At 37.6% G+C, this 6818-nt stretch overlaps 1 protein-coding gene across 1 annotated transcript in view; it reads left to right on the top strand.

Annotated features, from left to right (window-relative positions):
* MYOM2 (myomesin 2) overlaps nucleotides 1-1950 on the top strand; it is a 90801-nt gene extending 88851 nt beyond the window's left edge. Inside the window, exon 39 of the transcript XR_003573002.1 lies at nucleotides 1940-1950. The gene's annotated coding sequence lies outside the window, so the exon portion shown is untranslated. The remainder of the gene's footprint in view (nucleotides 1-1939) is intronic.
* The last annotated feature ends 4868 nt before the right edge of the window (nucleotides 1951-6818 follow it).

Raw genomic sequence — 6818 nt, 5'->3', positions numbered from 1 at the left:
GGGACACAAGTATCACATCCTTTTTATTACAAGGATTTGATTGAGTGCATAAACTCTTACACAGTATGAATCACGTTTGATAAGCTTGATAATAACTGCTGCAGTATGTCTATTCAACCCAGAATGGCAAGACCTTAGTTATCATTTACTGGAAGTACATTTTAGAGTGAAAAGCTTTAACAGACCAGTATTTAAAGTCTTCTCAGAGAAATGAAATGATGAGGGTAGTATAGTAGAGAAAAGGTAGTGTACTATCATGGACAACTGGGACTAGGAAAAAATTGAAGTTGTGAGCTGGCGTAAAATTAGTAAGTCAAAATGTAGAAAACTCTGACAACATAACCTGAAAAAAATAGATGTTTTGTATTTATCTCACCAGTCTCTCTACAACTACCTGAAAGGAGATCATAGGAAGGTGGGGTTAAACTGCCCTCAAACTGCATCAGGGTAGGTTTAGGTTGGACATCAGGAAGAATTTCTTCATGGAAAGTGTTGTTTAGCATTGGAATGGCCTGCCCAGGGAGGTGGGGGAGTCACCATCCTTGGAAGTGTTCAAGAAATGACTGGATGTGGCACTTGGTGCTCTGGTCTAGTTGACAAGGTGGTGACTGATAAAAGGTTGAACTTAATGATCTTGGAGGTCTCTTCCAACCTAATTGATTCTATGATTCTGTTAAAATGTAAAGAGGAAATTAAAGGGAAAACATTAAAAAGTTGAGCACTTCTACACAGTGACTAATCTACCATAAAAATCTCAGTTTCTCTCAGGGGTATCCTTCCCTAGAGAGATCGGTTTTTCACTGGGGCTAAAGCACATATATCTCTAGAGACAAATACATGATTCTGTGTCTTGTATGATGCACTATGCATGAAGGCATGCGAAAGAAGCAGTGTGTAAAAATAGTACTAAAGTCCTGTCATTCTTCTGTTGCTTGAAAAATGACTGACTGGTGAGCATTCCACACCAGGTCTTAGGGGGAAATAACTTTCCTTGGGACCAGAAGAATTTAAATTGGAAGCAAGTAGCTAATTTTCAACTGTGAGAATCAATTAATATATGGGACATTGTTTCAAAAACAATTGAGAGAGAGGGTCTTTCTGAATAGATACAGTTTAGTTAAATTACAAGTTATTTAATACTTACCGGTCAACTTCATTTGTCTTTTTTTTTTTTTTATTTTTTTTTTTTTTTTTTTTTTTTTTTTTTTTTTTTTTTTTTTTTTTTTTTTTTATTTGTTTTGTTTTTTTTCTAGGGGGTGAGACAGAGGTTGGCTGTTTTTTTGGTCAGGTTTGTCAATTTTTTTCTTTCTGCCTTAAAAATCTACAAAGTTATTGCTGTAGTCCCGTATGATCTTGTCATGTTAAGTGAAACTTTTATTCTTTCTTCAGCTCACAGATTTAGGGACAAGGTCTTGAACAAAAGAATGAGACTCTGTCATCATGAAGGGTGTACAACTCAACAGGAATGAGAAGTAACTGAAAGGGGAAGTTCAGCTAGATATTTCAGTGAGAGATCTCTTCCCTTACTGGGGAGGTGAGAAGATGGTTTCCTTACTGTAAAAGATATATGACAAATACAGCTGTCTTTGTATTCAGAGATGGGGATCATTAAATACCTTGAGCTGGGTGCAGCTCCTTGTATATTACCAGGCTGAAATTTTTAGAAATCCCAGACTTGTCATATTATTAAAATAAATGGGGTTATGCTAAGTGACATGTTCTTGGGCACTGAGAAGGTTTGATCCCCAAAGACTTTATTCACCTGTCTTAATTCTGCTTATCAATCAACTGGTCCTTCACTTTAAATCCTGGCACTAAAACATTCTTGCAGGTGAATCTTAATTTGTGAGCTCTTTCAATTCTCTTGTGAGTCAAGAAGTTAAACTAATTTGATATTGCACTCCTTTGATAATGAAAAAGGCTGATGAGAGCAAGAGAGAATTTACAGTATTGTGTCTCATTAAATCATTTTGCATTTCAGTAGTAGGATGGTTTATCTTAAAAATGGTGTTTGTGATACAGGACAGATAAAAACTGTCCAACAGTCATACTAAAAATGCAAATGTTCCTATATTTAATTCCAATAAAATTTAAATTCCTGCTAAAAAGCATAGCTGAACGGTCCTGGAAGATGGACAAAGAGCCTTAGATCCATCAATAAGATGTAATGCTGACAGTGTCAGAACTAGAATAGGTTAGAAAAATGAGAAGAGAGCAAATAAAAAAATTTACCCTTCAGGTAAAGGGGGAGGGAATTCAAATGCATTTAACGCTTCCCAGGAGAACTGGGCTTATTCTGTCCTCTTCAACCACATCATTCACAAGTGCGGTCTCCTCAGATGCACCCAAAGAAAAACAACCAGGAGTGGGCTGCTGCCACTGGAGCAAATTGGCAAACTAATTTTGGAACCACTTTCATTGGAGTTATTATGGAGTGAGGAAAGATCTCCTCTGGCTACATGAACTGCCCTTGTTACAACTGCAACCTGCTCCTCATCACCATTTTTCCTTTGATCCTTCCCTCATGACACAAGAGAAGCAAATCAATTCAGAATTAACCCCTACTCCTTAGAAGCTGCTGAATTGGCTGAATAGAAAGGGTTCTGAAAGGAGCTGTGGCTGGATTTTTTTTTCTGATGGGCTGCAGGAAACCCCACTGGGTGTGAGGTGAGCATCCCTGGGCTATAATTTTATCGTAAACCTGAAGACTGAGAGTTAATAATGTATGGACCCAATGAGATAAATTTTACTTCACCTATAATTAAAATGGTGTGACGATCAGAAAAGAACCTGCTTAAAATCAAACCCCAAGTTTTCCTTCATAGAGGAGTCTGATTTCCAGGCACAGCAACGTGCTTATCTATGCCAGAAGCCTTCTTGGTCATAGTCGCATAATAGTCTACTTACTGCAACACACAATAATGTAATGTAAGATTCTCATGACAGAACTGTTATCTTTAGCTGTAAACACATAAATAACCTTTTTTATGTAACCAAATGTGCTGTCCTTTTCATTGTTGTAGCTTGCTACTCTAAAGCAAAATTTTATATGCTGATCAACATAATTGTCACATAATATCACTATTACTGACAAGAGAAATATGTCATTTTTTTCATAGTTTTTGAACTAAACAATATATTCTAGAAGTACTTTTATAAAAATGAAGATTACTCTGAATTCAATTCACATTGATCATCAGTATTTAATGTTTAGAGGGGAAAACTAGGATCTAGGAGATACCTAATTCTGGATGTGTTCATTAAAATGGTGCATAAATCAAGCTGTTTAATTCATATATACAGGTAAAAAAATCCCAACTTACCAACATCTAAAATGATCATTTAAAATTTCATGAAAAAATATTCTTTTAGTTTAAGGGTGAAGACAAAGAGGAGAAAAAGGAGCTTATTTCTCAGCAGAGTATGAGTAGTAACACTCTCATGATGCCAAAGAGATGTGCTAAAGGTTCCAAATGATGAAAAGAAGGTCACATATACAGATGCCTAAGTCCAGGCTAATGGATATTTGGCCATGTGTATCCTCTGTGCACTGCTGCAGTGTTCATGAATCAAAGAACAGCTGCATCTTTGCAAAGTGCTGAATCCCAGAAATGTTAATGAAGCAGAATGCAGAAGTCATAACTGTTGCCACTGTCAAGTGGCCATGAAAATGATTATCTGTTAAGATATTGGAGGCAGAGCTACTATCCCCTAAATTCTCATGGAAGTCATCTGATTTACTAACTTCTGCTTGCATCAAGATTTTTAGTTTGTCATGGCAACCTGGGAACAGAGGGGAGTTGGATGCCATCAGGCAGCAGTCATAACGCAAGCATAAGTTAAACGCCTCTAAAGTTAATGATCCAGCTCTTCACTGCAGCCTCGAGGCACAAAGTGTAACCTGGGGGAGGTGCACAGATGTTGTAAATTACTGCCAGTACCACGACCCTGGGCCAGCTGTGTATCAGACCAGACTGATGGTACAAGTTGCAATACTATAACTGCTGCTGTGAGAGATCCTGAATGACTGTCGTGGCAGACATGGAATGTCAGCGTCATGCTGAAGCATAGCCTCTTTTTTTTTCCCCTTTCCTTCCTTACTCTGGCTATAGGGTTGAGGGCAACCTGGAAACTGCTACGTTTTTTCAGCCCCACTAAGAAGTTATCCCACCCTGAATAATCTTTCCACTGCTGCTGACTCTTTTAGTTCAGTAAAATGGTGTAAATCATCTTAAACTCATAGGGCAAGCTAAGGCAACATACTTTCCCTTGATTTGCATATTTTTCTGTTTTACATTCTATTTTATAATACCAATGGCACTAATTTTGCTTTAATTGTAAAGCTTGGATCCAAGAAAATGCTTTTAATGGTATCAAGTAACTAATACCTGGGTAAGAATGATAACCAAAAGCAATGTTATTGACAAAATTATCTGTCAGTGCAACAGCATCCTCTCTACAGCTTTCATAGTGTGATGTTATTAGTGCATGTGAAAGCTTCCTGCTCTGCTGCCTGCTTTTTTAGTGATAAGTATTATCTGTTATATTGCAGGGCCTTTTGGTCAGAACCTTGTATATTTTGCAGTTTTCTAAATATATTTCAAGATCTTCAGGTTTTGTCATCTACAGATAATTGTTACAGACAAACTAATGGAAGAACAGAAAGAAATATCTGCAGCCAGGAACACTGACAAATGGAAGTTTGGAGGTAGTAATTGAATTATGTGAAACTGGGGCAGACCAAGCAGGGAACAGCCAGTGTTCATCTGTGCAATAAAACCCACTTAGTTTAAACCACAGCTGTAAAATTAATGGAGATTTGGTGAGCAGCCACTCCCTGGGAATAATACTAAGCTTACATTTCTAGAGTTTTTACATTCTCCTTTCCTCATCCTGGTAACCAAGGTTTCTGAAATTCCTTTTACACTGCCCTCCTCTCTTTTTTCTTAAACTGTGGAATATGCCAAGACTTCTCATAAAGCAGTCATTGTATTAGGAGGCAGAAACTCTCAAAGCCTGGGTAAATGTCAGTGCCGTGGAACAACTTTCACCCCTGAAAGGTCACAGGCTGCAGTCCCAGCACACTGTGGTCCAGTCAGATAGCAACCAGTCAAGCATATCAGTTCAGCATAATACCACATTATTACATTTATCTGGCCAGCATTAAATGTGCTGCAGCCCTATGCTTTCTTTTCCTTGATTTTGAATGAACAAAGCGGCTTTTGTAGGCCATCCTAAAGCCGATCATTCAAAGGTTAGAAAAAGGCCACAGTGTCTGATGGGGGATTTAGACTGAATGGAAACACCTAACAACATACCCTCATCCAGCTTCTCTCTAAAATCCTCACCATTTACATTTGATAAGTATCTAGTACAGAACATTACAGTTACCTGATAGCACCTTAGCTGTGGTAGGACAAGTGAGCTCCTGGGATGAACTTGAATCTGTTGGAGTCTGCCTCTTCCCCATGTGTCCTCAGAAAGTTGTGAGCTAAGTCTTAGGCAAATCCTCCTACAAAAAATTGTACCCTGAAAGGGTTGGTTTGACTGGTTTGTTTTGAGAGTAGAGGGAAAGAAAAACTAAGAATTTTCTAAGGTTGCAAATCCCAAATGGAAGATTGTGTTACCTGGTAGTGCTGGAGCACTAACACAGTGCAAACCCATTCTTCAGGACTTCCCTTTAGGCTGCTCTGTGCCTGGTATACTCTTATTAGTGTGTCTAGCTGTCCTGCATTGGAATACCTGAAGGCTAGGTATAACACTGCTTAACATGTAGATTCCTAAATTTTTATGGAATCTTATATTTTATTGGTTATGACTGGTTGCTGTGCATATGGGGAATATTTTGGAAGTTAGAATTTTCTTATCTATTTATCAATTTTGTCAAATTTTCAATTGAATTTTAAAAAGTATGTCATGAACAGGTGTTTAATTTGCTTAAATTTACATATATATATATATATATATATACATATGCACATACATAATTTTTTTTAACCAAGTAGCAGTATTAGGAAGACAGCAGGGGTATATGTTATTATACCCTTCATGCTCTTAATGATTATGCATCGCATTACAGTAGAGATCATATATTGATTCCATAATGTTTTTAATGAAGTTTTCATACCCACCATGACTGATCATTTAGAAGACTAGTAGTAAATCACTCATCTGATGATTGCTCACTGCTAATGACTTCTTTTCCTTGGATGATGATTCTGACAGGGATTATTGCACAGCCTATAAAAGTTTCTAAAGCTGTGTTTTGTGGGGATGAGCCAACACTTCATTGAAGGGCTCTGCATGTTACAACTTTGCTGTTTCCTAGGGCAGGCTGCTGATCTCTGCCTTCACTTTTCTGAACATTATCCGAACATCTAATTTCTATTCCGCTTTAGGGTCATGTTAAGTTACCAGTTTAAAACAGTTGCTCTGATGTTGACAATTTTCATTTGTTCCACTTGATATGCTAGTAGGCCTATTGTTTGTTCAAAGTAGATTTTTGTGGTTCTGAAAGAGACAGTTTCTGTATTTTGTCAATGCAATGCAATTTGTACCCACATTGCAACTCCAGACATCTCCTTGAGGGCAAGTCTAATTGAAGTTGCTTGATTTCTGTTACCAATCAGAGTCTTTTCGATCTGGGTTTCTTTTCATCTGTAATACTTTAAGTTTCTCCTGCGCTAGCAGGCTTACTCAGGTGTAACATTTTCTCTGAATCTCTCTGCTTGACCACAGCCCCCTGGATGGCTTAGTCAGTCTCTCACCTAAGTGTAATTTGCATTTTAGATATCTTTGGTTTGTGATGAATTTCTGTT

Source organism: Empidonax traillii, unplaced genomic scaffold (assembly GCF_003031625.1).
Source record: "Empidonax traillii isolate 1590-97213 ecotype Southwest subspecies unplaced genomic scaffold, ASM303162v1 scaffold676:size484234, whole genome shotgun sequence".
Taxonomy (NCBI): domain Eukaryota; kingdom Metazoa; phylum Chordata; class Aves; order Passeriformes; family Tyrannidae; genus Empidonax; species Empidonax traillii.
This window is presented reverse-complemented; position numbering and strand designations above follow the sequence as displayed.